Source organism: Schistocerca piceifrons, chromosome 1 (assembly GCF_021461385.2).
Source record: "Schistocerca piceifrons isolate TAMUIC-IGC-003096 chromosome 1, iqSchPice1.1, whole genome shotgun sequence".
Lineage (NCBI taxonomy): Eukaryota > Metazoa > Arthropoda > Insecta > Orthoptera > Acrididae > Schistocerca > Schistocerca piceifrons.
In genome coordinates this window covers 691,628,756-691,651,540 of record NC_060138.1, presented here as the reverse complement: position 1 = coordinate 691,651,540, position 22,785 = coordinate 691,628,756, and the positions used below count along the sequence as shown (strand labels likewise).

Below are 22,785 nucleotides of genomic sequence, written 5' to 3'. Positions count from 1 at the left end.
TCATCCATATCTCTAGCGAAATTCGCCCTGCTGTTTCATCGTTAAATATATCTAATGGAGCACCTTTCTTCCACAGTATTTTAATACCAGTAATGAGCCGTCTATATATCAAATTTTGGTTGAAACCTCTCCAAGCGTTTCTGAGTTTTGCTTTTATGTCACACCTTTTGACTAAACTCTCAGCCACAGGGGTTTACGAATATCTTACTGTCACAGTAAATTTTTCCACGTAGCAGGTGTTACACGTGCCAATTTTGTAGAAGTTACTTCAGACGTTACAGAGATATTCTGATATGTCACTATCTTTTCACACCCTCGCCCTCTCTCCGCAACACTAGCGGTGAAACGTCACCGTAAGTGTGATTTATCAATAAGTTTAGCGAACTCAAACACTATGGATTTGATACTAATAGCGGTCGTTGAATATTTTTACATGTCACGTCGCCTTACCCTCATCCCCACCCCAACTTATACAAGTAATGAATCATGTATAAACAAAAAAAAAAAAGTGACAGAAATTGCTCCAGACATTCCTGAGTTATTTGTGTCAACCCGTTTTCACCCCCACACCTAAGAGAGGTAGTTAGGTTCTCATCTTTACAAAAACCTTTAAAGGTGCTCGCACAAATACTCACCGAAGTGTCACCGCCATCGGATGAATGGTGCGGAAACACACAGAAGATGAGCGAACGAACAAACAAACAACAAACAAACATTAATTTTGATGTATATTAGATTAGAGTTAAATCGAGTACTGGCATAAGGGATTTTGTCGATTGATGAAAACCACCAATTATGAAGGGAATGATTTTTTTCCCTTTACTTAGAGGCTATTCAACAGTTAAAAATATGTAACTTGCAATTACTTTTAGATATTTTTAATCATTAGCTAATATTTTAATCATTAGCTAAAATCATACATTTATGGCTACGAGTCATGCATTCGATCATTAAATACTACTTTTCGAAATTTTAATACGCCATGAAGGCACAGAAAAACTGTAATATTAACGGCTGTGAAGATGATGGAACTACAGCTGATAAATGAAAATTATGAAGTGGAAATTATTTTTTAAAATCGGTGGAGGCGTCAGGTATGGATCCCGATACCTCTCACAACCTAAGTGACCTCTCTACCAACTGCGCTACGCCCAAGGTGCATTGTATGTATCCACCCTGCAAAGTGAACAGCCGCATAGCCAACTTTCACATTTGAAGACATATGCGGCCTCCTCCTCCGGCTGGGGACCACGTGTGCGTGATTCACATGCATGCATGCATGGTAAAGCTGTTGCTTAGCACCTGAGACGTAATTAGATCAATAACTGGCACTTGAAAAATTTTTCTCCCTTCCCCTTCCCGACATATTTTAATGAAGCTAGAGTATGATAAACTCATTTTCAGACCTCAAAAAATTGTTATTTAAATGGAATTACTAAAATTTCATTTAACCTGTAAGTAAAAACATACCGCTGTGGAATGTTTCATTTCAGTGTTACGATACCAGCGAGATAGTATCGTACTACAACTATACTGTTTAATTTGACGTTAAAGTTATGCATTAACAGGCACAATATCGTCAAGCTCGCGACAAAATAAGTGCAGAAATCTAACAAACACCCCTTTTCGACTGACGAGCGTATGGGATGCCTTTTCCCTGTGAATATAGGAATCGAATGGAGGTCCGCAAGATGTGTGAACATCGCATCAACGTGCACCATCTTTCAGCACGATTCAATCTGTTTCATAAGTACAAATATTCTTTTCATAGATCAGCTCTTCCATACATGCTAGATTTAAAGCTCGCCTTAATAAGCTAACTGAAAATTACGAAGTATCTCAGTTCTTACGTCGATTAACCGTCTGCGGCAAATGAAAGCTACTGTGAAGTACGAATGGCGTGATGAGTGGAAATAAGCAGAGAAAACGGAACAGTGCAATTCGTCAAACACCACTCATTTGTTAAAAAAAAAAAAGTAGCGAAGGCCTTCACACCTCACTCCCACTGCCATTGCCACTGTCTATGTATGTCTCTCTTCCACCGTCTCCTTTTCTTTTGTCTGTCTCTCCCACTGACTCTGCCTTCACCCCAATCTATCGCACTTTCTTATCTCCTTCTCCGCCACTTTCACTGTCTCTCTGTCCCACTGCCACTGTCTTTGTCCCATACTTTTCTCTCAGATTACCACTGTCTCTTTCTTTTCCGCTTAAAGTCTGCTGCCTTTCTCTTCAATCACTATTGTCTCCTCTACATGCATATACTTGGGGATGATTTTCTCGCGGTTTTGACCTCTAGACAGAGAAACTGCAACACGTAGGCATGGGGAAAGGAGGAAACTGAGGAAATGATTTCGTGTTAAAGTTCACCGACGTGGGAGGGACACATCAAGCCTATATATAGTCTCCACTCATCTCCTTTTCATTTCCGCTGTGTGATCTCTTTTTTGTCCCACTGCCAGTATCTCTATTCATCTCTGTTTTTCTTTCGATGTTTCTCCCAACATCATTGTTACCTTTCTCTTTCGCTCCCACAGTAACTGTCACTCTGCTACTCTCTTTCAGTGCAAAAAAGCGCGGTTATCTTCGCAGGCCAAACTTTTATGGTGAGTAAGGCGGAATGAGGATTGAGGCAGATGGTTCCCCTCTTTTCGGTCAGAGTGTTTTAATCGATTCCTAGACTTACACATAACTTTAACTTATGCTAAGAACACACACACACACGCGCGCGCGCGCGCCCGAGGTAGGACTCGAACCTCCAGCGGGAGGGGCCGCGCAGTCCGTGACACGATGCCTCAAACCACGCGGCCACTCCGCGTGGCGCTGTTCATATAAAACAAATTCTGTAGATCACTAAAGTTTCGATTATTTATGTACTTCAACACATTTACATATTTTGACACATATAAACAATACACCAAAACACGCAGTGTTTTATTTGCAAGTACAAAAATTTCGTATAATAAAATAATTTTTGTAAGGTGCTTACGTTGCCAGATGCTATCATAGCACATTTTCCAACTCGGGGCAGCCTGTGTAAGCGTGAAGTGCTCATTATTCACAGATAGAACGTCATAATGTTTTAATGGTGAAAAACGGCTGGTGACCGCAGAAACCTTGCAATGACCCCAAAACTTGCCATGTGTTCACTACGTCAGTTAAAACTACACATACGCCTAAGATCGAAAATTATGTGCACAAAACGGTGTAACTGAACCTTTGGCTCTCGCTAACGGATTATGGTATCGAAAAAAGATTCGATGTTCTCTGAGATCATCATCTTAAGAAAAAAAAAAGTAAATTTCGACGATCTGGAACTAACAAAAATTATGAAGTAGCCATCCACAGAACTGGTAATTTTCGTACTGAAAAATCAGAGTTTTTCGGGGCTTTCTCGAGAACCGCCCCTGAACAAACGGTGCTTTTACAAACCACCTAACATCCACACTAGACAACATCCAATTTACAGGAACCAACCAATCTACTCAAGTTGCCTTGGCTGGAAGAAGTGTGTAATGTTTAAATTTTGACCCTGTGCCATAGGATAGCTACAGTATGGCCGTCCTTCCTAGAGGTATACAAACGGTCGCTAGGCTAAGGGCTTGTCCCCTTATGTCTGTGATCAACAGAACACGAGATATGACACCTTGATAAATCGTATTTTCGCGCGCGTCGGTTTGGACTACATTGGTACCAACCACTCTCGCGCACGGACCGATTGAGCCCAGTATCCCGACGTAGTTAAAGGTAAGAACTTACTTTTGTATGTCGACGCCAACGATGATCTCTGGTCCTACAGAGGTGTGTGTGTGTGTGTGTGTGTGGTGGGGGGGGGGTCTAGTTATGCATGAACACACGTGAATCTGTCACTCAGGTAGCAAACCAATGAAGCACAATAACTACTACAAGCGTCACACTTTCTCGTCCTCTAATCTTAAAACGTAAAACCTCAGTTAAAATCTTTTTCATACTCTAGCAGTGTTATTTGACTTTTTCTTTGCTATAAAATTCACTGAGAAATGTAGTTGGCCGACGACACAAAAATCTGGATGCTGGAAGTCGATGTCAGTACATACTGAAAGCTCGTCCCAAACATTTTAACACGACCTAATTTCGCGCAATAAATAAATACATAAATCTCATGGCACATCAGTTTCACTAGTTAGGTTTAAGTAGTTCTAAGTTCTAGGAGACTGATGACCTCAGAAGTTAAGTCCCATAGTGTTTAGAACCATTTGAACCATTTTTGAAACCACTGTTTGAGGGATATCAAATTAGGATGCTGCGCAATGGAAAACCTACTGGAACTATCCAAACAAATCCTGGGGAGGGACAGGGATGTATTCTTTAACCTGTCTTACTCCTGATGGTGCTGAAAAACGTAACGAAAAGATTTGTTGATGGCATCTGTCTGCTTTCTCACAAAGATATCGTGACATGGAAGAAAAGCTTGCAAAACTGTAAGGCGAAGCAGAAGCTGCATGACTGACAGTGTATGTTCAGAAAACTAATGAAATGGGAACGCGAACTGAAAAACAGGAAAAGCCAACAGTATATGGTAATTGGAAAACGCAGAAGCCTTTGTACATCTACCAGATTCTGTCTGTGCAGACGGTGGGGCAAACGAGGATGTGGAGTCGGATACGGAAGGCAAACCGAGTCTTTATCTTACTATATCCTATGTGGCGTAATACAAAAATCTCAAGACGTATCAAGGTGCGACTGTTCGCTAGCTCTTTGTGAAGTATATGCAAAAGACAGTACAGCTAATAGTGTCACACTGTATAGGTCATAGAAAAGTACACTTTTTTAAAGCCAGATCGGACCTTGTTCCGCCTGTCTTATGTTTCTACTCCTGCTTAATACATCTAACCAAGTTTTTATTAATAATACATCATATATTTGCATCTGAACTTGTTATAATACGATGAAACATATTACCTACCAAAAAGATTACAAAATCAATTAACCATTTCCATTTTGAGTTACATTCTTATAATTATCAAAATTACATTTTCCCCAATAATTCAACAGGACCATAACTTATTTTGAGAAATTCAAAGTTTTTATTATTATAGGTCAACTTGCGGCAAGAACTGTGCAGCGCTCGGCTGGACGCGTTTTGCTGTGGCGTCATCAAGGTACTCTGCAAGCCACAGTGAATCGTTCTCAGGCAGCATCTTAAAATACAGTTAACGATCTACTACTCGTAAAGTAGTCTCACTTATCAACATTCTGTCTCCTCCTTTTATGCCTAAGAAGCAACAGTTTCAAAGCGAAAAATTACTAGTTTTCGGACCATTGTAAAGGTTGTTACCTCATTCCAACAGACATTTTTGTCGAAAAACCTTGACACTTTTGTAGGAAAAAGTCTGGAGGCGCCGGGTATCGATCCCGGTACCTCTCACATGCTAAGCGAGCGCTCTACCATCTGAGCTACGCCCCCAGTTTAAAATTCTGCCGCGCCAATGGTGACAAGGTTAAGCAACTTTCATCGCACAGCCGCGAGTGACGCAACGAGAAATCGAGTCTGCTACAAGGAACGACATCCTACCTCAGCAGAACTCTGTAATATCTGGGGGCGTAGCTCAGATGGTAGAGCGCTCGCTTAGCATGTGAGAGGTACCGGGATCGATACCCGGCGCCTCCAGGCTTTTATTATTATTTTTTTTTCAGTTTATGCGCCGTTGTATCTGTGACTTTTCTCTATTATCACAGTGAACCATTTTTTTGTGACTATGGTATACTTTATGATTTCTCTACCAGTCATTAACACTGCTCCTTCAGCGTAATTCAGACGAATCTATCTCACATTCATCATCCATTCGAGCACACTTTACTTCTCGGAAGATATTGTCTACATGTATCGCATAATGTGCACTACAAGTACAATTACCGTAGATATTATTTTTAAGCAATCATTTTTCATTCTAATTACTGTGTTTGAGCGTTTCTATGAAGAAATGTTATTTATGTACAACAATCCGAGGGAATCATATGGAACGTGTGATTATCACGAACACAAACTTTTTTTTTAAATACTACTTCACAGTTAGATACACATACTCAGGTGGCTTTTTCTTGCTTCACAAATTTCTGAATATACATATTGTGCTGCCAAATATTTTGTAATATGCCTACCACTTTTAGCCAAATTGATGCTTTTTGAAACTCTTTCTGCTTTCTGCCAATGAACCTGAATCATTGCTATTGTGGATATGATGGAGATACAGAGTAGGATGAAGTTGCTAAATCATAATCCGGTAATATCTGATCACAGGTTCGTAAAATGCGATAAGTGGTCTAATACTGAACTAAGCTGTCAAGTATGAAAGCGAAAACAGGTGGGCGGAGCGCTGGTTGTCGTGACAGGACTATAATTAACAACGAAGTTGGTTGTTTTTATTACTTTCTCTCGCTCATTTGTAAGCAATTTTAGAGATGAACATAATCAAACGGTACAAAACTTCGAGGTTATGCCTGTAGTTCTGGTTTGAAACGGTAATGGAGTCACTGTCGTAAGTCGTGCCTGTGGAGAAATCGTTAATCGTACTGATACGATAAGTGTTGATGGAAATTGCATACCAACTGAACACTGTTCGTTCCAGCTGATCAATACGTGAACAGAGAGTACAATAAGAGGGAGCGGAAGGATATGAACGAAGCTTTATTAAAACATCGGCATTGTCAAATTGGATGTAATGAAGGATGTAGGAAAAACATTATACGAAGCCTACACTGCATCGTCATTTGAAGGGTTTAGGATGTAGGAAAAACAATATACGAAGCCTACACTGCATCATCATTTGAAGGGTTTAAATAAAACATCAAAATCTGAAAGACCTAATGATACGACAGCAGAGATGGAAATGAATTAGCACAGCAAATAATTAATTTATAGTCTAGTTTCTTCAGAGTAACTTTTATCGAAGTAATGAAACTTGCCTACCAACTTGCTGAGCCACCGCATTGCTTCGATAAAAATAAGTAGTAAAAATGGTATTGCAGGTTTATGAAAGCTCATTCAACTTTGTCCTTGAGAGTTCCCGAAGCAATATAGAAGGAAGAGGTTTAATAAAGAGCGGATTAGCGAGTTTTTTTAAATAAATATGTGGAGGAAATACTACACGAACATAATTTTGCTGATGGCCGAATATGAAACAGCATTATCCACAATTCACAAACCGTCTGAAGTTAGTGACCGAAATTTCAAACACTACGTGGACGTAATCACAAGCGAAGAAAGGGATATTACACCGACATGTGTATGTAGGTGCAATGAATGCGGAAGGCCAATTAATACCTTCGATGTTAATATTTAAGCGCAGCAGAGCAAATGATTTCTCAAAAAGGGAAGCCCCGCCGAACTCAGCATTAGAATGCTCGACAAATGGATGGATAACATCAGAACTAAACGTCCGATAGCTACAACATTTCATGATATGCCTGGAATTAGAAAAAAGGGACCAGAAACATATTTTGCTTTTACTGTATAAACGTAGCACACACCAAAAATTTTAGACGCAATTCAGCTGCCTCGTGATTACGGTAGGAGGAGGAGGTTGGTGTTTAACCTCCCGTGCCGGCCGAAGTGGCCGTGCGGTTAAAGGCGCTGCAGTCTGGAACCACGAGACCGCTACAGTCGCAGGTTCGAATCCTGCCTCGGGCATGGATGTTTGTGATGTCCTTAGGTTAGTTAGGTTTAACTAGTTCTAAGTTCTAGGGGACTAATGACCTCAGCAGTTGAGTCCCATAGTGCTCAGAGCCATTTGAACCATTTTTTTTTAACCTCCCGTCGACAACGAGGTCATTAGAGACGGAGCGCAAGCTCGGGTTAGGGAAGGATGGGGAAGGAAATCGGCCGTGCCCTTTCAAAGGAACCATCCCGGCATTTGCCTGAAACGATTTAGGGAAATCACGGAAAACCTAAATCAGGATGGCTGGAGACGGGATTGAACCATCGTCCTCCCGAATGCGAGTCCAGTGTGCTAACCACTGCGCCACCTCGCTCGGTGATTATGGTATAATAATGCTATCGTTTCCTTGTCACGCGACACATCGTCTATAATCATTGAACGGATCGTTCTTTATAATACTAAACAAAGAGTTCCAACATAGCGGCATCTTCGTGGCTACATACAAATCCTGGCAATGTCATAAAACAAGTTAACATTGCAGATCTCCTGGATAATGCATACACCAGGATCTGCTTGTATGGAAATAGCGAGAGAGCATTTAACTGTTTTAAGGCAACAGGCTTTTAGTCATGTGATAAAAATGTAGAAGCACAGGACTTTGTGACTATTACCGTGCGTGCTGTTTAAGGGGGGTCGGACGTCAAACGGGCCGACTTGGAGCAGGAGAGGAACCACGGGACATTTTAATTTCTACTGTCTATACTTTTACAAATAAATTCATAAAACTTTGTCAGCATGACCAAGAAGGATTGAGGACTCACACTCATAGCAGTGGAAGTTCAAAAACGTAGCAAAATACCTTTTTTTACATGTGAAATTTCATCATTTTTCACTTACTACTGGCTGTATTTGTTTCTGTAGGTACACTTTCCTTCCGAAGTAAGATAGATTCTTCGATGAATTTTGCACAGCATACAAGCAGTACTTACAGGTGTATGAAACTCTATAATTTTCCAAATCTATTAAAAACAGTGGAAAAATTGAGATAATTAACTATAAAATTTTAGTTTTTTCTAAATAAGAAGTTTAAAATGTAGCAGTTCATTCATTTTTTCATAAATTAAATAAACTCTAGAGTTTCATACACATGTAACTATAGTTTGTATGCTGTGCAAAATTCATCGAAGAATCTCTCTTACTTAGGAAGAAAAGTCTACCTATAGCAACAAATGCAGCCAGTAGTAAGTGAAAAAATGATGAAAATTCACATGTAACAAAATGTATTTTCTTACGTTTTTGAGCTTCCAGTGCTATGAGTATGAATCCTGAATTCTTCCTGATCATGCTTTCAAAATTTTATGAATTTATTTGTAAAAGTATAGACAGTGGAAATTTAAATGACCTGTGGTGCCTCTCCTGCTCCAAGTCGGCCCGTTTGACGTCCTACCCCCCTTAACGATCACACCAAGAATCGGTTGATGGAACTGACGAAACAACGAGAAATTCTGGAAGGCTGTGTCTAACATTGCAATACCACTCAATGATCAATATGGACTTGTCTCAAGAATGTGGACCCGAAAACAACATGGCAACAGTTGCCGAAATTAACAGCAACAAATGAAGTGTTACTTGATAATTTCATCTCCTATTCCGTGTATAACAACAATTATCAAGTAAAGACGAAACGATCTAAATCAACAATGGAATTAACATCAAGTCCTTGCAGAAAGGAAACAAGCCACAGAAAAGGCAAAAGAAAAGAACAAAACTTTGCACAAACTTATAAAAAGTTGGCTACACGATCTATGAGCTGGCCTGTATAGTAAAATAAAAAAGTATTTCCGCAATACACGAGTTCAAATAAGCTGATTTTCGATATGCCAGTTGCAGCAATTTAATTTGTTAATTTTACAGTTTTTTCCTCAGTAATTTCACTGCGTGTAACTGCGGTAGGAACGTTACGTTAATAGTTTGTAAATTGTTACTGTGACGTTTTGCTCCATATTTCCTGGATTTATTTTGTCGTCGCTGACTTCTTATCGAAGATGCGACTTAGGTTATAGAGGGTGTGGATTAATCGTACCAAAGTACGGATTTGAAAAAGTATGAAATCTCATTTTGAGAAAATATTTTTATATTTTCGTGTAACTGGTTGATAGCTTAAAACACAAAGATTCAGTATAGGCGAAACAAAGTATGTTATTTAAATTACCCTACCAAATATAATAATTCTCCCTTAAGGCGTACGACTTGAGCAACCTTACCGTAGATGAAAGATGCATCCCGTAAGTCGAGAGGACAGATGGGCGGATACAGCGAAGATAAATGTGCAGGGAAGTACGCGCCTTAAACCTTGGAAGATCGTGGAAAATCAACGCAGACGAGAACTGTATGTAACACAATACTAGGCAGAAAAACTATTGCGGAATTAATATTACCAGATCGTCCGTGTTCAGAATGTAAAATAGTCGCAGGCCGTGACAGGGTACAGCTTTTTCACGTTTCCAATTAACTGTTCATGTCGTGTGATCGCTGTACATGCATATCTATTTTAAGGAGACGATATCGGTGCAACAGTACATCGTCAAAGCATGATGAATTAAGCAATGCGGTTTATTCACCCAAGTCAACCAAAGACGGTGGTGTGAATGAATTGAAAACATTACCTTCCGCACCAACAACTTGTTTCCTTTTGGAAAATGTGACTTATGAGAAGTTTCTGAAGCGAAATATAGATTATATGATGTCAATATGTTGCTAGAGTGCCATTTATCTTTCACAGCTCTTTCACACATATTTGCAATTAATTTGTGTACTGTTTTTGTGACTGTATGATTATGTGTAAGTATATATGAATTCATGAGTGCATATTCGGAAACTACTTATAAGAAAAATGAAATGCCAAATATAAATATGACGGATAACACAGTGCTTCAGCTGTTACGTTTCTCGTAAGCTACAATGATTAAGCCGTGAACAGTCGTTCAGAGATCTTGACCGAGTTCACATCTGAATCACTCACACGGAATATAGTATAGCACTGCCATTTTTAGGGCGTTACTACAGATACCAGCCTTTTCGCCAAGCAGTTGGACGCAACCGGCGGGCTGCATAACTTCGGCATCAGGATTGTTCATACGGTACGAGTCGGACTAGGACAAGCATCGCAAGTATTCAACGCAGCAGTGTAACGGAGCTCGTGCAGGACGACCCAAGCTCTTTCCACAACACCGGGCCACGGATTAGTTGCCCTGAGCGGGACTGGAAACAGCGCGTCGTCACAAGTGGGCCATAAAGCTGAATAAATAACCACTAATTTTAGCAGAGACATTAACAGTCCAGCAGAGCCTACGGGGACAAGAGGGTCACGCCGGACGACCGAGCGATAAGGCACAGCACGCCGCCATTACAAGTTTGGGCCTCCACCATCACACCATCTGCTAGTGTCAAGTCTTCCTTCTTGGACTGGGCACTTCTCCACCAGTAAGCTGCCTCCTCCCCTACACGAGCAGCGGCCAGACGCATGCGCTGAAGGGTAACGAAACGAGAGCGGGACAGTACAGCTACCGATCCTTCCGTGCTGGCGTGTGTATGCCTAGGCGCCACGTGCCGTTACCCGCAGGGGGCGAGATCCCCCACTGGAGGCTGGCATCTCCAGCAAGCAACACAGCACTCTTCAGCGCCGTTGGCTCCGTCCACGAGCGGCCTTATCTTGATAACTAGGCTGCACGCTGCTGTGTAAGCTCCTAGAATCCAGCATTCCTATGCGCCAACGTCACAGCGCGGTAGCCTTCAGCTCGCCGCCCCCACACACGGTCCTCACCACGTGCAGTGAGAGGACGTGGCCGCCGCCTCTGTCAGTCTTAATAAAATGTTTTGACGTTTTACAAAGTTTGTCTAAGCTACTAACGGCCCGCTCCTTTGCCTCGTCACACCGATGCAATCCAACCCCACACAGAAATGGTTATGCACCTCTGGACTCAATTGGACCACGCAGAACGTAACCACAGCTGTGGTTTGCATCCCACAGAGGGGGGAGTGAGTACACAGTTAATTCTACTTGTGTGGATGGGATCTAGGCAGGAACAGCACTGTAACATGAAAGTTGCGTTATTCAAAGCAGTGGAATCGGTTGATGTGTTGCAGTTTTGTTGAAACTGCAGGCAGTACTATTTGTAGCTGGTGAGATGTTATCAATGCATCGTGTGGGCATAGTTTACCTTATGCAGAATCAGCATCACTAGAATGCTTTACGTACAACCTTTATTACCATATCGTGCTAGGCGGCTTACGAAATCTAGGTGGTTAATGATAGGCACAGAATATAAGTTGTTATTTTAAATGTGCGAGTAGAGTGAACTGATACTGTGTCGTACTTTTTGTGTATGGAGGGCCAAGGTTCTACAATGACCGAGTCCGATGACACAGGTTTTCTGCAGCAGGACACTACGCAGTTTTTCCTTAATGATGTACTTGAGTTGACAGCCGACAAGATGAAATTACTGTGGCGAATAGAGACGAGCATGAGTAATTAGCAATACTCGATCAGTCTTATTCTCTGAGAGATCCAGCTACCGCCAACCTGATTACTTCCTTTTCTGGTAAGCCAGGTGAAGAAGCAATGTGTTTTTGATCATCCGGAATCATCTGCAAATATGGGTGGTTAGTCAGATGATCAATGCTGCACTTAACAAAATTACGGCCGGTTGGAAAGGCAAAGACGTTTGTCATGTGTACAGAAGGGTAAAGGAATCCACAAGCTTTTAACCAGTTGAAGGACAAACAGCGCGAGATTTTACCGCGAGCAGTTAAGAGTGACGAAGACACAGTGAATCAGTGTTAAGTTTTGCAGTCAGAATAAGTAAGATTAATAGTGAAACATACGAATTAGGGGAGAAGGAACAGGCAAATAAGATAATATGGTACTTCAGAAGCCAAACATAGGGCCGTTCATTCCTCGTTGAGGTGCTTGTCACCCGATATGTCTAAACAGGTACCCCAAAAGACCTGTACACTGTTGTCAAGTTGGCTAAGAGTTTGAGGAACCTGATATAACAAAAAAATGTTCAAATGTGTGGGAAATCTTATGGGACTTAACTGCTAAGGTCATCAGTCCCTAAGCTTACACACTACGTAACCTAAATTATCCTAAGGACAAACACACACACCCATGCCCGAGGGAGGACTCGAACCTCCGCCGGGACCAGCCGCACAGTCCATGACGGCAGCGCCTCAGACCGCTCGGCTAACCCCGCGCGGCCTGATATAACAACAGGAGTGCAGAAGAAGCAAGAAGTGTTTTCCACTAATGCAAAGTGTAATAGATTTGGATGACTGGGGATCTTCAAACATCAACGGGATTATAGGAATATTGGTGGGAACAGATAGTTGCCTGCTGTATCTGGCTAGTGAATCACACAGTTTGTTTACAAAAATGAACGAGCTTAAAAATCCTACGTTAGTTCTTCAATGAAAACACACTGCAGCATTTCAACCACATAATAGCGTGAGCCTCAGCAGTGTATTGCAGCAGCACTTACAGCAGTTGAGCACTGGATGCTGTCACTGTAATAATTCAACAAGGGTGATGCAATGTCGCGCGGCAGGTTATCTCGCTGAAACAACGAACTCAGCAGTACTGCAAAAAATAGTGCAGCAAGAGGTAAGGCAGATTACCACACTGGCAGTGGCGTGCTAGACACGTAATTGGTAGTGGCGAGCATGCGTAACACGAGCACTGCTGCTAACTACAAGTACCGGACAGTTTCTAACGAAATTATTCTGCCTCGCATCTCTACCATGATGACAGGGCAGTGCAGGACAAGATCGCCACATGGACCTGTAAGCAAACTTCAGCAGTACGGTCCAATCTTGCCTTGTGGGGGGCAGGTGGCTCCCCATGCACACCATCCGACTACCACCATTCGCAGGATGGGCGACTCATCGCAGTGCCCTTGTCCCACGGTGACGAAGTGGAGGCGCCGCCTGGGACTGCAGGAGGTAGGGCGCTGTCGATTATACACGCTGTTGGTGCAAAATCGCACTATCAGCTAACGTAATGAGGCGTCCGCAGAGAGGGGACTCCGCGTCAGCATCGCGGAGCGTGCAAGCAGACAGTCCAGCGCCAGCTGGCCACTGACAGGGTATACAATGCATCGCAGATAATGCTTCATGAAGAACTTGTTACTTTTGCAGCTGCCTTTCTCAGGAGCCTTCTGGCTTCCCACCTCGCCTCTAGTTTGGTTTATTTAGATGACTCAATCATATTCTCAGTAGACATGAAGTAGCAAAGACAATATCTGAAGGAAGTTTTTAAGAGATTGAGGGCTAGCACATCTGATACTGAGCGCGGAGAAGTGCCATTTTTCCTTAGAAGAGGTAGTGTAATTAAGTCATTTAATTAGTAAAGATAGAGTAAGGACAGACCAAGGCTAGTGCAAGCTGTACGAGAGTTCCCAGTCCATAAATCGACTAAGGAAATGCAATCTTTTTTGGGACTTTCAAACTACTACAGAAAATTCGTGTAAGAGTTTGCTGACACAGCACAACCAAAAATATCGAGTAGTGACCGGCCGCTCTGCTTTGAATTGGTTACTGGACTGAAAGACACGTCTAGCAGACTGACAAGATTGGCCCTGAGACTTGGCGAATTCGACTATGAATTAGTACACAAGCGAGGGAAGAATGCAGACACATTAAACAGGAACGTAGCAGTGTTGACAGTTCTGCGTTGTGGTCTTGCGGAGTGGTAGGCAGCGCAGAAACTAAGCAATACAGGGTAGCCCATGTGACAGACTGTCGCGCAAGGAAACGAGACTAGAGCTGTGAGCAGCAGTACCAGCGAAGTTTTAGGAGGATATTATAAAGGAAACACATGATAATGGGTTATCTGGTCATGGAGTTTGCAGAGGAACAAATCAGAGTGGCCAAGAGATACTGGTGGAGAGGAAGGTAAGTAAATGTAGCTCAATCCGCGAGGAACTGCATACAGTGTGCACAGTGAGCAGTCTTGAATTGTAAGCGAGTGCCATTGCAGAGGCTACCGGAAGCATCAAACCTTTTTGAAATAGTTGGATTTCATGTATTAGGGTTGTTCAATCGTACGTCTGCAGTAAACAGATTCGTATTAACAATAATACATCACTTTTTGCAGTACATGGAGATGGTTGCTATGCTAAACCAGCAGGCAGCGATAGTCACACATGCAATGGTTAACAACTGGATGCTGAATTTTGAAGTGCCAGGTACGATAATTACAGACCATAGTACGAATAGACCATGCTACGAATTTCACATCAGACTTACTGAAGGAGCTGTGTCGATTGATGCATGTGAAGAAGTTATGAATTAGTCATCTTCATCCACAGGCCAATGGTAGAATGGAATGAGCAGGCAAAAAAATTTGGAGAATGTTAAGTTACTCTGTGAGAGCACATCACACCGACCGGGGCGGGATACATTCTAACGTATGTCGTGTCAACATATAATTCAAAAGTACACACGATGACTGGGTTGTTCCCATTTGAGGTGGTGTACGGTGATAAAGGCAGAGCAAGATAAATACGGGCAATCGGTCCGCATGTTTCCAAAAACAGTACGAGAAGTATGGAAACAAGTACAGAAGGCAAATACAAAGGTGACAGGAAAGCAGGAGGACTCCGTGACAGATACGGCAAGTGTATGGCAGTATGAAGTAGGACAATGAGTGATGTAATTCATTCCGTACGCGCCAAAAACGCAAGACGAAGAAGTTCATCAAAAGATTTCAAGGACCCCATCCGGTGGTGGAGACTACTTCCCCCGCCAACGTGAAGCTTCAGTTGTCAACGAGAGCAACAGTACCTGCTGGGGGTCTATAATCTTTTCGATATAGTTCAGAGTCGATTCCTGGAGTTGTAGGGGCAGAGCCAAAGAGAAACACGAGGACAAGGAATCAGAGGAAGGGACCTGAAGATGCTGACGAGCCTGTGCAAGATGTACAGTACACATTAAGATCGAGAGTGTGAGGGGTTTTTCAAGGATTTCCTTTTTCTCATATTTTTACTTATGTACAGGATTGCAGTGAACAACTTACGTTAGTGTGAAGATTCTTTCTATTATTTTGTTGTGTATTGGTTTGCAAATGGCAACAACCTTCTGAGGACGAAGGAAGGATGACATTGTTCCCTGTCCATAGCTTGCAACACGCCAAGGACAAGAATGGAAGTAATTCACAGCGTCAACAGAAGAGGAAACTGACAGAGGACTACTGTATATTTTAATTCGAGTCTTGGTAACAGGAAGACATGCGCAGTTTGTGTGTTACGCCATTCACAGATACCCAGAGAAGTGGGGAGTTCTTGTAAAATTCGTGCAGATGAGGATCCACGGGATATTAATGTTTGAAGATGGTAGCAGAAGGGGAGAAGTCACAGTGCGTCCAACTGCATAATGCAAACCAGCCAGAGCACGTGCATGGTACAGTTGTTCTCAGCCAAACAGAAGGGGCCAGTTTAGCCGAGGGATATCGTGGAACCCAGACTACATTTCCACGAAGCAGGTTTTCATTCGCTTTACTTCATTTACGATAACATGGTAGTAGTGGCGAGTTGTTACGAACAAGGGAAGCTGATGCCAGAAGGGTTGAACTTAAGGGAATTAATCAATAGGACTACAGGTGACATAACAGGGTCACTCGTCCATCTATCAGTCACGATTACGGGAATTACGCAACAGTACGTATCAAAATCGCATTTGTATTGGCAGATGTAACTTTCAAATTCTGAAGGGGGCAGGGGTAAAATACAGGGAGCGAAAGGCTATTTACAGTTTGTACAGAAACCAGATGACAGTTATAAAAGTCGAGGGACATGAAAGGGAAACAGTGGTTGGGAAGGGAGTGAGACAGGGTTGTAGCCTACCCCCGATGTTATTCAATCTGTATACTGAGCAAGCAGTAAAGGAAACAAAAGAAAAATTTGGAGTAGGAATTAAAATCCATGGAGAAGAAATAAAAACATTGAGGTTCGCCGATGACATTGTAATTCTGTCAGAGACAGCAAAGGATCTGGAACAGCAGCTGAACGGAATGGACAGCGTCTTGAAGGGAGGATATAAGATGAACATCAACAAAAGAAAAGCGAGCATAATGGAATGCAGTCGAATTAAATCAGGTGATACTGCGAGAATTAGATTAGGAAATGAGACGCTTAAAGTAGTAAAGGAGTTTTGCTATTTGGGGAGCAAAATAACTGATGATGGTCGAAGTAGAGAGGATATAAAATGTGGACTGGCAATGGCAAGGAAAGCGTTTTTGAAGAGGAGAAAGTTGTTAACATCGAGTATAGATTTAAGTGTCAGGAAGTCGTTTTTGAAAGTATTTGTATGGAGTGTAGCCACGTATGGAAGTGAAACGTGGAGGATAAACAGTTTAGACAAGAAGAGAATAAAAGCTTTCGAAATGTGGTGCTACAGAAGAATGCTGAAGATTAGATGAGTAGATCACATAACTAATGGGTAGGTATTGAATAGAATTTGAGAGAAGAGAAATTCGTGGCACAACTTGACTAGAAGAAGGGATCGGTTGGTAGTGCATATTCTGAGGCATCAACGGATCACCAATTTAGTATTGGAGGGCAGCGTGGAGAGTAAAAATCGTAGAGCGAGACCAAGAGATGAATACACTAAACAGATTCAGAAGGATGGAGGTTGCAGTAGGTACTGGAGATGAAGAAGCTTGCACAGGATAAGAGTAGCATGGAGAGCTGCATCAAACCAGTCTCTGGACTGAAGATCACAACAACACCACCTAAATGAAAAAAATTACAATCTGACCTAATCCAATCATTGGATTACACATAAGATAAAAATTATTTCATCATTCTCATTTTTCAATAAAACCCTACGGTCAATCTCTCAGCCTCGCTGCTTCTATTAAGTAACGGAATTTTTAGAATATACGAAATATGTGACTTGAAACAGGAAATCCTACTCTTTAAAAAATAATATATTTGCGGTAATATTATTGTTACATTTCTGTAGCTCGTCAAAGTGTATATATTTCTGTGTGTGTGTGTGTGTGTGTGTGTGTGTGTGTGTGTGTGTGTGTGCGCGCGCGCGCACGTTGGAAGGAAATGCACGATATAAACACTACTTATGAAAAAGTTATATACCTTAAAATCTATAACATTTTTTTGATGAATCAATAAATGCTGAACTGCGATCGAATCAAGCCGTGATATAGAAAGGACTCTTGCAGTTCAGTGGTCGACATTCCTTGGCATGTTCACAAAATTGAACAACTCAATCATTTTAAAGTGTGGTGTCCTATTTACGTAACATCGAATATTACAGAATACACTTCTATTAAATTAATAAGGTAGTCCCAAATCCATTTAGAAAATGTGATGGCGAATAATTTATTTTTCAATGGCAGAATGGGAACTAGCTACACTTTACATCACTACACATCTATATCCCACAACACCACGCTGAACTTGTGTAACATTCGATCACATCTTTTATGTTAAAATCTCCTAAGAAAATTCTTTACTAACCAACATGCCATTTTCTCTTATTTTTTAAAAACAAACCATACCAACAACGATGTGTTTTCGAGACACTCTAATTGTGCTGGTGCTTTTTGCGTAGGTTATAATACAAAACCCACAAAATATGGGCTCTTCGACTGAAAACAACAAAATCCACAATAGCGTCTCTCAAGCGCTGCTTGTAAGGCAGAACGCGATCTTGCATCTCCATAGCCCGCGTTCCTCTCTAAAAAGAATAAATCTGACTAGTCTTATTCAGCTTTCCACGCTACGGAATGCTGTGAAACAACTTCCACGCCACAACGTCACAATATTCGACCAGCTCCACGTCCACGAACACGAACACTACGCTCGATGTGAGTAGGGCTTTGGTCTTCAGTCCATAATGTCATTTTGCAGTCAGTATGACTCGCAACACATTAAAGTCTAGTCTTATGGGTTCCAGAAATTCACTCAACAGGCTGTCCACCAGCAGAATCCCTTCGTCGCGTACTGAATGCTGATGAGATTTTACGAATGGTAGAAAATCGTGAGCATCACAGAAACTGACTAATCCTCTAGAGTAAAGCCTGTATGTGTTGCGGAATTAAAGAGTGGAATGACTTACTGGTCTGAAGAAGCTCTAAATCTTACACGGTTGTACTCGCTTTCAAAATAAAGACTATGGTGGTTTTACCTGTGTGTACAATATTACTTGATTACTTTCAAGCGGACTACCTTTTCTTCTATGACTGAACATCTCTGATAATCGCTGACAATCCTCTGATGAGGTTAAAAAGGCAAAATGGTTTCAGGTCATTACGAAGCTTACACGACGATGTCGCCTTTACGTACAACTGCCAGAAGACTACAGTGTAGTATGTCTGGAACAGCGGCATTCCTGTAAAACAAGCTATGAGTTCCGCACATAGAATAATACTTGATTGATTTACCATACAAAAGTTCTTCCCGAAAGTCCCACACATAAGGGCCAGTGCTGCACAGAGTCTCAAGGGGAACCAATTAGAACCATGAGAGGATCGATAAGACTAAGCCGCCAGAGAAAATCCTATTTTGTTTCCAACATTCATTTATGTTACAGGATAAAAATTTTCGACTAGAAATTTGATAAAAGTTAGCAATTAACACTAGGTACGAATACTGACCCTTGCATTTCTGGAAAGAGACTTGAAGAGCCTCAAAAATTACAATAAAAATAAAAAGAATTTCTTGTCATTTATGCACAGAGGAGTGAAAGAGTGCGTTTTAGACAGCTACTGCGATTTTGGTCTGAATCGTATGATAGTACTTTGTGATACACTGTGGAGAGATCTATGCGCCTATCTCGTCTATGGGTCACTTTCACAGCCTGACAGAGGAATGACGTTCGATTGTAAGTCTACATGGACAGCGAACGACATAACTGCAATGTGTACGTAATTATTAAAATCTTTAAGAAATTTTTATTAGTATAATATTTGCGGCATAGTCGTTGGGTGAAAATGGGAGTATTATGAAACCATCAACGGCATTTCTTAAAAGGACATTTGTTGTCTCAAGTTGCGGCTGATTAGCATATGTACTAATGATCGCTCACTTCACCACCCTCACTCTCATCGAATAAACATTGTAGCACAGAACATGAATGACTTCTGTAGTCCTTCCAATTGAGCAACGCCCCACTTATCAAACTGGTGTCAAGTTGATATGTTTACGTGGCCATATAATCCCTTTTTTCTATTCTATTATACAATGTATCTGTATTCCAAACTTGCATCACGCGCCAATATTCTTGTCTACAGGTTGTAGACAAAAACATGAACACACCAAAAACACAATACCTTACCGAGCCACTTGGTTAGGGAAACAGTTGGCATTTAAAACATCTTCCAGTAGTCTCGAAATGGATAAATATAGGTCCTGTGTTGTCTTCAAGGGAACCTTATACTATTCTTCCTGCAAAATAAGTTCAGGTAACGATGACGGAGGTGAAAAGCGATCACATACCTTTCTCTCCTAAGTAGACCAGGGGAGGTGCGACAATTCATCCTCGTGCTCACAAAACTATTCCTGGACGATGCGAACAATGTGAACAGGTGTCCCATAGTCTTGGAACACAACATCGTCACTGGGGAACAAATATCATGGGACTGACCTGGTCATTCAAAATGGTAATATAATCCTTGGCAGTAATGCGACCTTGCAGAGTAACCATGGGGACCATGGTTTACCATGTTATGTCCACCCAAATGACCACCGACCCCCTGCTATTTTTCACACTTAGAACGTAAACTGGGCCTGATGTTGGAAACAGTGTGAAACAAGAATCATCCGACCAAATAACATTCTTCCATTGCTCCAAAGTCCAGATTCTAGGGCTTCAGTATCATGTTCTCCAGTTACAGGCATTAGCAGCACTAATGAGTGGTTTTGGAATTCCAGTTCGCCTTGCAACACTCTGCTTCTGAAGCTCCTTTCGCGTTGTTTTGGCGTTGACAGGGTTAGCGAATGCGACATTCAGTTATGCAGTAACTATTGCTGTTCCTCTTATTTTTCATCAGTATCCCCTTCAATGGCCGTCTTAGCGGACGCTGTTTTCCCCTTTCCCAGTATGTGGCACAACTCTTATATATGGCATCTCTTGGAATACCAAATACTTCTGCTAGCTAGGGTAAGGAAGCGTCCACCATAACAGCACCAACAATTTGCCCAAGTTCGAATTCACTTAGCTCTAACATAATGCACTCACAGCTCCACAGGCCAGGATTGACACTTTGTAGCGTACTGAGAACATTGCGGAGAGCCGTTCATAGAACAAGCGCACGTTTCGCCAGCACCTGCATTTATTTTCAAGCATGCATTTCTTCGCGGTGTTTGCATTCTTTGTCCTGTAGGTGTATCAGAATACCTGAACTACCAAAGTAACTGTTTTCAACAGTGCAGTATTCGGAACAGTGAAAAGTGTGTGTGTGTGTGTGTGTGTGTGTGTGTGTGTGTGTGTGTGTGTGTAATCTTATGGGACTTAACTGCTAAGGTCATCAGTCCCTAAGCTTACACACTACTTAACCTAAATTATCCTAAGGACAAACACACACACCCATGCCCGAGGGAGGACTCGAACCTCCGCCGGGATCGGCCGCACAGTCCATGACTGCAGCGCCTAGACCGCTCGGCTAACAGTGAAGGACTCAGAGATTCGCAGGCAATTGGCAACTTGGCACAAGCGCCCAGTAAAATTAAATGACTCTTAACAAATCAGTGTACGTAAATGTGTCAGCTACTTGTAAAACAGAAAATTTAAAAGAAATTAGACGTAAGAATGTATCACTCTTACCGAGCCATCACTTCTGCAAGTTACGTAAGAAACTTTTGTGAACAAGCTTTCGCCAAGTAGCGGTCCAAATATGTGCGTAGAATTTGGCAGTAACAGTAAGGAGAAAGTCAATTTCTTTCAAGCATACGACATCCATGAAAAACGGGGAAAGACGAATTGCAAAAACTCCTCCGAAGAACACCTCTCTCCTAGGAGATTATTGAGAAGGTGGTTGGAAAGCCAAATCAATAACTCTTGGCACAGCCCTATGTCCAGAGAGCTCTAAGTTATCGTCGGAGTTAATGGACTGCAAACTCCAGATACTAGCGGAAGTCTCGTTAGATGCTCCTTAAGTTTCAAAACGGAAGTAATTTCACAGAACCCATGCTACAACATATCTCAGATTTAATAGTTTGTAAACAATGTGCTATTTTATTCATTACTTCTACACACCAGTCTCCAACTTAGGTCGAATTATAATTACTGCTACACAATTGCAAGCTATAGAGTTAGTCCAACAACTGCTTCGGTATAATACCAGTACTGACTGCACGCACAACTAGATGAGAAGACGGAAGTTGTAAACATCCGCGCGTGGAGGAGTACAACGATTTATCCAACAGTATCCATGATGAATCTCCTGATACTTTTACCACTTAAAAATACAAATAGTACGAAGCGAATGTACCTAGATTCAAATTTGAGCGTGTATTTGCGAGTGTATTTCTCAGTTACACACAATATTACCACGCTTCGCAAAGCGCTTATTGACGCTAAATCCGTAACAAAATTAGTATTACTTGTTCTCTTGCTGCTATGGTAATTAATTAACCTCTTCCCACCTCACCGGTTGACGTAACCTTCGTTAAAAATTTCTTGGAACACAGTTTGTACTTCCAATTGGAATTACTCCTGCTTCACTACCTGACCAATAACCGAGGTCTTCAATTCGTTAAACCTCGAAACAATTTACCCTTCGGAGAATGCAATGCAAATTATAAATAAAAATTTACATCATTTCCCCACATCCAACAACATATTTTAAGATAAAATACTAATAATAATGCTTGTAATCACAGGCGAAAGTTGTATCGTGGAGAAACAGATACCCCACATACAATGGCACACAGACGCAGAAACAGTTTTGGGTGTACCATATAACACAAGATTTCTGAATACCTAAACCCACAGACACGTGTGCGCTTCACAACAATGCGTAGAAAATTGACTATATGTCGAGTCAAGGTATCTAGACAAAAGCTGGACAATGTCCCGAGTTGCCTGCTGTTGAAAAATTGTCTCCACCGCAGCGTTTCAGAAATCCGTGGCC

General features: G+C 41.7%; 1 protein-coding gene and 2 non-coding genes across 10 annotated transcripts in view; 1 reads left to right on the top strand and 2 right to left on the bottom strand.

Moving 5' to 3' along the window:
* LOC124709976 (ran-binding protein 3) overlaps positions 1-22,785 on the bottom strand; it is a 313,168-nt gene that overhangs the window by 17,955 nt on the left and 272,428 nt on the right. Inside the window, exons 1-2 of one of the 8 annotated variants that reach the window (XM_047240892.1) lie at positions 19,517-19,528; positions 13,311-13,314 (exon numbers count right to left, since the gene is read on the bottom strand). The exons of the other annotated variants lie outside the window; for them this stretch is intronic. The gene's annotated coding sequence lies outside the window, so the exon portion shown is untranslated. Of the gene's footprint in view, positions 1-13,310; positions 13,315-19,516; positions 19,529-22,785 lie in introns of those variants that run through there. 8 annotated transcript variants of the gene reach the window in all.
* Trnaa-agc lies at positions 5,371-5,443 on the bottom strand. The gene has a single exon. It is a non-coding gene; the product is annotated as a tRNA-Ala (tRNA).
* Trnaa-agc lies at positions 5,575-5,647 on the top strand. Its single transcript has one exon. It is a non-coding gene; the product is annotated as a tRNA-Ala (tRNA).